This window comes from Cornus florida, unplaced genomic scaffold (assembly GCF_030987335.1).
Source record: "Cornus florida cultivar Cherokee Brave unplaced genomic scaffold, ASM3098733v1 CherokeeBrave_3.0.0_Hap2_Chr01, whole genome shotgun sequence".
Lineage (NCBI taxonomy): Eukaryota > Viridiplantae > Streptophyta > Magnoliopsida > Cornales > Cornaceae > Cornus > Cornus florida.
In genome coordinates, this window is record NW_026775571.1 from 62,989,227 (window position 1) to 62,997,758 (window position 8,532).

Genomic DNA, 8,532 nt, shown 5'->3' on the forward strand with positions numbered 1-8,532 from the left:
CAAATGACAAAACTTTGTGAACAAAAAAGATTCAAAATGATAAAATATGAACAACGGAATAAACAGCGTCAAAAATTGTGTCCTGAGCAGAAAGTTAGGCCCAAAACAAGTTTGGCAAAAACCGGGGCCAGAAACCCTGAAACTAGAAAACATTGACCAGAAGGAAATTCTAAGAGTACACAACTCAACAAAATGTGAAAATGAATCCATTACGAGGATCCAGGCTCAAAACAAGACATTTTGCAATAACTTTCATTAATTGCACAATGGCCCCTCCAAAAAGTGAAAACTGCACTTATGGCCCAGAATGAAAATATCTTCCAAAAATATTTTCTTAAAAACCCCTAAAATAAAATATCTTCAAAAGATATTTACGAAAGAAAAGGAAATAATTTCAAAGAACTTTGCATCCCTGCCCCTATGGACACCGGGAGCAACCAGAGTACTTTCTTGCAAAAGTAAAGATACGTATTTCGTGGAAACCACTCAAGATGAAGGCACGTGAAGTCAAAAACTAACTTTGAGCATGAGAAGTGAGGTTGTGCCCAAAACTGACAAACGGAGATAAGACAGAATAGGGAAAAGGACGAAATAGCGCATGGTGTCAAAAAACGAAAAATGTGAAAATGACTCGGTCCTCAAAGGAAGTTGTCAATCCACGGAAAAGAGTCTCAGGAACCAATTTCGAGCACTCGAGATGACACTAAGCGACACGAAACAGAGCTCAGAAAAGAAAATTAAACGAAACAAATTTATTCGTAAAATTTCAGGAAAAAAGGAAAGGAAGGCAAATGACCGGGTCGTTACAATGCATATAGACTGCAGCCGGATCGACTGTTGGATCATCCACTGCTGGTGCGGCTGCTGGTGCTGCTGCCATCTTTTCCTCTACTGCCTCCTCTGCTGCTATCACTACGTCTTCTAAAAGACTCGTAATAAGAGCTTTATAGCTCTTATTCCTGTCCTTCTTGCAAAAATGGCAAGCTCCTATCTCTGAGCGCTCATCGGGATGAAATGGATAACACTGATCCCGGAGGATCTAAGTGATCAGATGTCCAAATGGAAGATACTTAGCCCGCTTGGGCTTGGCCTTGCTGATATAATCGGCATAGAACTTCATCATCACAGTCCAGTAGAGGGGTGGAATAGAAACCCAGCACCCTGTGTAGAAGGCATATAGGGCTGTCAAATAATCGCCGTGCCTCTGGATCTTGTGGCCATGAACATATTTTGGTACAGGACCGAATCAAAGAACCACAGGTTATCGAGCAAATAGGTACTAGTAGCAAATGTGTCGCCCTCACTGTAATGGCTCGTAAATGCCTCAGCCATAAATGTATAAGAAGGCCTCCTCTCCAAAATGGGATAATCGAGGTCAAGCTCAGGAGGGCAGACTTGCGGGCATCGGCAAAATCGGGCCAGAGTCTCCGTTGTTATGCGGATAGGATGGCCATCCACGGTAGTGCGCAGCTCCGCCAGATTACTCGAGGCAGGTTAGGGGTTCTGGAAGAATATCTGAACATGCCTCGGGTAAAATGGATATATGACAGGGGCTAGAATAGCTAAAATGCCCCTACGGTCAATGTCCTCGTAGGCTGCCCAGGTCAGGATATACCAGGAGAAGAAAGAAATGTCAAAAACCAACTCATGCGCCATTGTAAGGCATGAGTATCTCGGCAGAGGTCTGCTTGAGGCCTGGTCTGGCTGTGCATGAGGCGGAGATGAAGAAGGTGATGGTGTATACTCAGCCTCATCATGAGATGATGAAGATGCAGAAGCAAAAGACTATAGTCTGCTATCTGATGGGGACTGAGATAGATCAGCCTCTGTACAATCCTCTAGCTGCTCAGGATATGGGACCTGAGATGGTCCTGCCTGATGCTCGGGCTGCTCCCGAACAAGAGAGGACTCACCTAACCCCTCTAATCTGGGCCTGACTCGGCGATGATAATGGCCACGGGCAACAGTCTTGACCCTAGCCATGGCTTACAAAATAAAAACAAAAACACTTGTAATATAAGTTAGTATTGGCATTAAGAATTAAAGCACAGTATATAGAATCATGTATGTCAAATAAGATAGATAACACAAGACATGAATCTACACAAGTGATAATGGGGCTAAATAAACAGTGACAGTAAGCGAAGCATACTAAACAATATAAGTATGGAATGCATCCAATGTGGAAAACACAGGCATTGGGCATGTATAAGATAGCATGGAATCACAAAAGAGAGTGTGTGAAGTGTGGGATGCAAATCTGTGAAGTTCGATCGATCACAAAAATGTGAGATCGATCTTTGTAAGATCGATCTGAGACAAGTTTGATCGATCTTTGAATGATTGATCTGAGAAAACTTCGATCGATCGAACGGGGACTGGAAATTCGAAAAGTCACAAATTTGTGACATGGGCACGGGGGCACCCAAGCAAACTTGTGGGGCCCTTTCACACATCAACAACACAATATGGGTCACTTATTTGGCCCGTGACCCTCAAAAATCGATTTAAACATGAAATATATACAAAACTATATATATATATATACACAAAAGCTTCAAAACGTCAAAAATAGAAGGAATCAAACATGGCAACCTTAGATCTAGCATGTAAACATCACAAATAGGTAGATTGAAACTCAAAATCAAGGGGAAAAACTCGGAACTTACCAAATCCGAGAGAGAGAGAGGTGGAAATCGCGAGATCGACGAGATCTGATATGAGGGAGAGAGATTCGAGGCTCGGGATGGTCACCGAAGGGCTCGCCGGAGATGGGAGAAAGATGGTTTGGAGCGGCGAGGGATGAGAAGGTCTTTAGATCGATCTAATGACCCTAGGGTTTAGTTTTTAAAAATATTTCCCGACCAGTTTGATCGATCAGGGAAAATTTTCGATCGATCAAACATAAATCGATCTGAAAAATATCATGATCGATCTCACCTCGACAAATTTTTTTTTTTCTTCCTTTTTTTCAAAATATTTTAAATTTTTGGAAATTAAAAATTAAAATTACAATTAAAACTATAATTTTTGAATTTTTGGAAATAAAACAAAAGAAAATTGTTTTTGGGATTTTTGAAAATTTTGAAATAAAAAAAAATAAGTAATTGAAAATAAAAGTGAAAAATAGAATGAAAATCTTTTTTGGAGTTTTTGAAAATAAAAAAAAATAAAATAAACACTAAAAACAAAAATAAGAATAAAATTAAAAATAAACTTATAGTCAAAGTCAAAGTCAAGGTCAACAAAGGGTAGAGATCGATCAAACTGAGATCGATCGAGAAGATAGTTCAATCGATCGAACAGGTGAAAACCTGCAGAGAAGTTCGAACGATGCACAGAGAGGCCCTTTTTTCATGGATCTAAAAAATTTTCTAAGTGTGGAGTGAAGATCGATCCAAGAAAAAGTTGAATCGATCTTGGAACTTTTAGATTGATCCAAAGGAATTCTTGAATGATACACAGAGGGCTAATTTATGTAGGAATTTTCAGATTGATAGCACAGAGCAATGATTGGATGCAGGGATGGGTGTTCGATCGATTGAACCTCTTTTGAGATCGATCGAACAGGGACAAAATGCCTATTTTCAGAATGAAAGTGTATGCATACTCAATCAAAATTCCTAGCCATGTGTATGAATTCCAAAACATATCTAGATGATGAAAGAAATTAAAGATAAAACAAAAATGAGAGAGGAACGGGGTTGTAAACCCTATAAAGCATTTACTAGTCTTTAACGTCTCTAGCAAGATGTTGGGCTCTTTTAGCCTGGATCAAACATCTTGTAATACATCCCCTCCTTGTCGGGGTGACAAGTACTTTGAATTCCATCCAACAAACGGTTCCCTAAAGAACTTGTTGGATTAGGTTCAAAGGAATTTGTTGGTCCTTTGTCAATGTGATCTTTGGGCTTCCATGCCCTTTCAAAGCAAGATTTTGAAACAGCATTTTTTAGTTTTAAGGTTGAAGATGAACTTTTTGATGTTTTGGTTTCAAGCGAAGACTCCATTCTTTCACATTCATTGTCTAGACATTTTTCTACAAGATTTACTTCTTCATGGTTGTCAAATAAATTTGGGGTCGGATTGAAGATATTTAACTTCACTTTCATATGCCTAAATGAGATTTTCATTACCCCCGTCCTACAATTTATGTTGGCATTTGAGGTTGCTAAGAAATGACAGCTAAGGATAACGGGAATTTGGCTCTTGGGATTTGGAACCGGTTCCGTGTCAATGACAACGAAATCGACCGGGAAGATGAATTTATCAATTTTAATCAAGACATCCTCAATGATACCCCTAGGCTTTTTGATGGATCGGTCGGCAAGTTGTAAAACTACCGACGTCGGTTTCAAGTCTCCTAAGCTTAATTTGACATATACCGAGTATAGAAGAAGATTAACACTTGTTCCTAAGTCTTGGTCTTTTGTTTATCAAGATAAATGGATCCTTTCAAGGCATCCGGAAATGGAGCTCTAGGCTCAAAAACTTTTTCAAAAATTTTCTTTGAAACATCATCAACACAAGAAATTTTAAAATAATTTTTCAAAGCTTTGTTCAATTCATCTTTCAAATCAATTTTGGACTCACTGTTCAGATCACTTTCTAACACTTTCTCATTTGAATGATCATGCATATACAATGAAGGAGGAATATGATAAGAAATGGGACGGGTTTCAACTTTTGGTTTCACTGGTTCATTCTCCTCATTGGACACACCTACTTTGTTGTCCACAATCTTCCCACTTCTCAAAGTTGTCACCGCATTGACATACTCAATTGTGTGCCCTTCCGATAAGGAATGAGTCTCCACAAGACATTATTGCTTTAGTGGGGCACTCAAAGGCATCTTCCCTTTCTCTCTAGCATTTAAGGTACTAGCTATTTGCCCTACTTGGGTTTCTAGTTTAGCAATGGATTAAGAATGAGAATGAAGCAATTGAGTGTTCGCCTCTAGAGTGCCTAGAGCGGTCAAAACTTTCTTTTCAAAGGCGGGACTCCTAGAATTTCCTTGCGAATATGTTGGTTGATTAGGAAAATGAGAATTAGAAAATTGATTGCCATGTAGTTGAAATAATGATGATTTAAAACCTTGGGAACCTTGGCCTTGCATTGGTGGCAGAACATACTTCCCTTGAAAACCACTTTGGGTAAGGTTTGAGCCTTCCCCTCGGCTTTTCCAAGAAAAATTTGGATGGTTCCTCCAACTTGAATTGTAATGAGTGCCATAGGGATTATTCCCTTGATTAATAAATGTAGCATTGACTTGCTCAGGGGGCTCACTTTGCACATGTCCATGGGGACAATTGGAAGTAGAATGCAAGACACTTGAACAAGTCATGCAAAATTCATTAGATGCACGATGATGAATATGAGTAAGGGATGAAGATACTTGATTTTTTGAATTTTGGTTGATCAAAAATTGATCAAACCTTTGAGACAAGGATTTCATCTCGGCGGCTATGTCATTGGAGTTGTCAACTTGATACAAGCTGACATTCTTCCTTCCACCTAGGTTTCTACCATTTTTAGAAGATAAGGACCTATGCATGGAATTTTCACTCATACTTTCATACAATTGCCACACATCATTTTCATGCTTATCAAGATAAGAACCACCCATGGATGCATCAACCATACCCTTGTGATTATCCGGTAAACTTTCAAAAAAATATTGGACTAGTTGCCACTTAGGTATGTCATAATGAGGGCACTTTCTAAGCAAATCATTAAACCTTTCCCATGCCTCATGAAACATTTCCCCATCCCCTAGAGAAAATTCTCTAATTGAAGTTCTCATGGCATTGGTCTTAGAAACCGGATAATACTTTTTCAAGAACTTTTGTTGCATTTCCACCCAAGAAGTTATCGAAAAAGGCCTAAGATTGTTGAACCAATATTTTGCCTTGTCTTTAAGGGTGAAAAGAAAAAGTTTAAGTCTTAAAACTTCCTCCAGCATGTCCGTGTATTTCACGGTGGAACACACTTCAAAAAACTCATCTAAATGCTTATAAGGTTCTTCACTAGGAAGAGCATGATAGTTTGGAAGCATTTGAATAGTTTGGGTTTAATTTCATAGTGATGTGCTTTAAATGGAGGCAATTGAATGCAAGTGGGTGCATTGTATTCATTTGGCACATAATGGTCTCTTAATGCAATGGGAGGATTCACAATTGGTGGTGCTAAATGAACACCTTGATTAGCTTGAACGATGAGGGTTTGTGGAGCAAATATTGGCCGAGGCATTCCCAATGGAACTTGGCCTTATTGTTATGGGTGAATGAATGGTCTAGGCATGCCTAATGGTACTTGAACATTTTCATGATGCACATTATGGTAGAGGTTGCCTTGTTGGTCTATGTGACCAAGGTCTTCCACATGGTCGTCATTTAAATCCTCCATTAGCGAAATGGAGTGATGAGAACTACCTCTCCCCCTAGGATTACGAACAACCGATTCAAGATGCAAATTAGGAGGGACAAGAGTAAGATTCAATGACCTACGACCATGCATACACTTGCAAAGCAAATAACAAGCAAGTAACAATAACTTCGTCCCCGCAACAATTCAATCAACAAATCTCCATATTCAATGATCCCATACTCCTATGCTTAAACAACATGCAAAGAAAAGTAAATTGCCTCCACGCGGGCTCACGATTTATCTAAGAAATGAAAAACAAGCCTTCACGTGGGCCGACGATTTAACTAGAGCTTGAGTTAGAAAGATCTCACAAAGGGTCCTTAAGCAACTTCAATTCATTTTCAACTTCTAAGCTTTGCTATGCTTTGCATGTTTTAGATTCTTAACCCTTTTTGTGCTTAGCTTAGCTCCTTGCTTTGAATTCTCCTTTGCTTAACCACCTTGCTCAATTTCACCAAGCCAAATTAGAACAAACACAATAAGTAACCAAAATAAAAATAAAGTAAAGACACGATTAAAAGAGTTTTAATCTCTAATTATTTCCAAAACATGGCGTTGCCAATTAAATCCCCAGCAACGGCGCCAAAAACTTGGTGTGTCGCCGCACCAACGCTTAAAGATGTGTAAAAGATAGTGAATGTGCAATGTAGCCAAGTTTTACATTTATAAATGCCCCTACTACCATTAACTAAAAATATAGCAAGGGTGAGTAGAGATCGTCCCAAGGGATTGGAGGGCTACTAGTAATGCAAACAATGCTAAGGGTTAGTAGGTCGAGTGATCAAAGACAAGTTGTTTGGTTGATTAAAGTACAATTAAAATTAAACAAGATCAATATAAAACAAGTAATTAAAGGATAGAGAAAATAAGAGAGAGAGGTCTTGGGACTTAGAGATCACCACTAAGCATCACCTTTCTATACACTCAATTCACAATTAATGAGGAAGAAAACATATGTTGCAACAATAGTGAGTGTGTGTGGTTGTTTTAACAAGCATGGATGACCAATTAAGTATATATTGTCTAAACGACACAATGAATAGCACAACACATCAAACTAAGTCATTAATCCTTCTTTAAGCTCACAATCCAAACATATCACATAATTAGAGAAATATACTGCTTGCATTCATAAGTATGGAATATCAAACAACAAGCATGGATTGTCCTCCCATTTAACAACTAAGGTAGCTACACTACATCTAAACTAATGACATGGAAATTAAACTAATTAGACAAAGGGTGAGGCACAATACATCAAGAAATAAGTATGAACCATCAAATAAACCACAAGAGCATTCTATTAAGCACTATGTCTTGACAATCTCTAGATCCATAGCATCAACACACATAGACATGCATCAACAACATAAGAGATATAGATAAACACATGAACATCTATCATAGCATACATAAACATATGGATAGAATGAAATGATCAATTAGAAGAATTAAACCACACAAATTATTGAATAAACAAGATCTATGTATATAAATATGTCAAAACATGTATTACAACACAAATCCCCTCAAAAATACATAAATCTCCAATGATTGCACAATGAGACAACTTTTAATGAGCTGGAAAAATATTTTTTTCAGATTTGAGAAGGTTTGATCAATTGAACCTTTTCTATGATCGATCAAACATGGCTGAGATCTATCAAACTTTGGCTGGATCAATCCTCCCATGGCGGCGCCTTTTTGGATAAGGACAGATCTGAGATATTTTGGGAAAAGAGACAAAAGTGGTAGGTAGTGTGGTACAACAAGATAAGATGGAATCTTTTCGATCGATTTGAGAATTGTTGGATGATAAGCGCCGAATATTATATATTCAAGCGCCCTAAATTGCATTAGTAAAGTCCGTTGTATGTTAATTTATGTAGATTATCTTCATTTCTATATTTTTATGCATTTTCAGGTTCATTGGCCAAAATGGAACAAGAATAAGGCCTTGTGGAATCTTGAGCAACAAAAGGTGCCAATGCTGAATTCTGGCAGCAGTAGAACCTGGACTTTGCTCACCATTTTGACCTTCCAAACTCGAGAACTGGACTTCCCTCATAACATGAAAGATTTAGAACTCTGAATCAGCTTTCCAAA

General features: G+C 38.3%; 1 pseudogene; it reads left to right on the plus strand.

Annotated features, from left to right (window-relative positions):
* The first annotated feature begins 5,699 nt into the window (after nt 1-5,699).
* Nucleotides 5,700-5,798, plus strand: LOC132283445 (small nucleolar RNA R71; annotated as a pseudogene).
* The last annotated feature ends 2,734 nt before the right edge of the window (nt 5,799-8,532 follow it).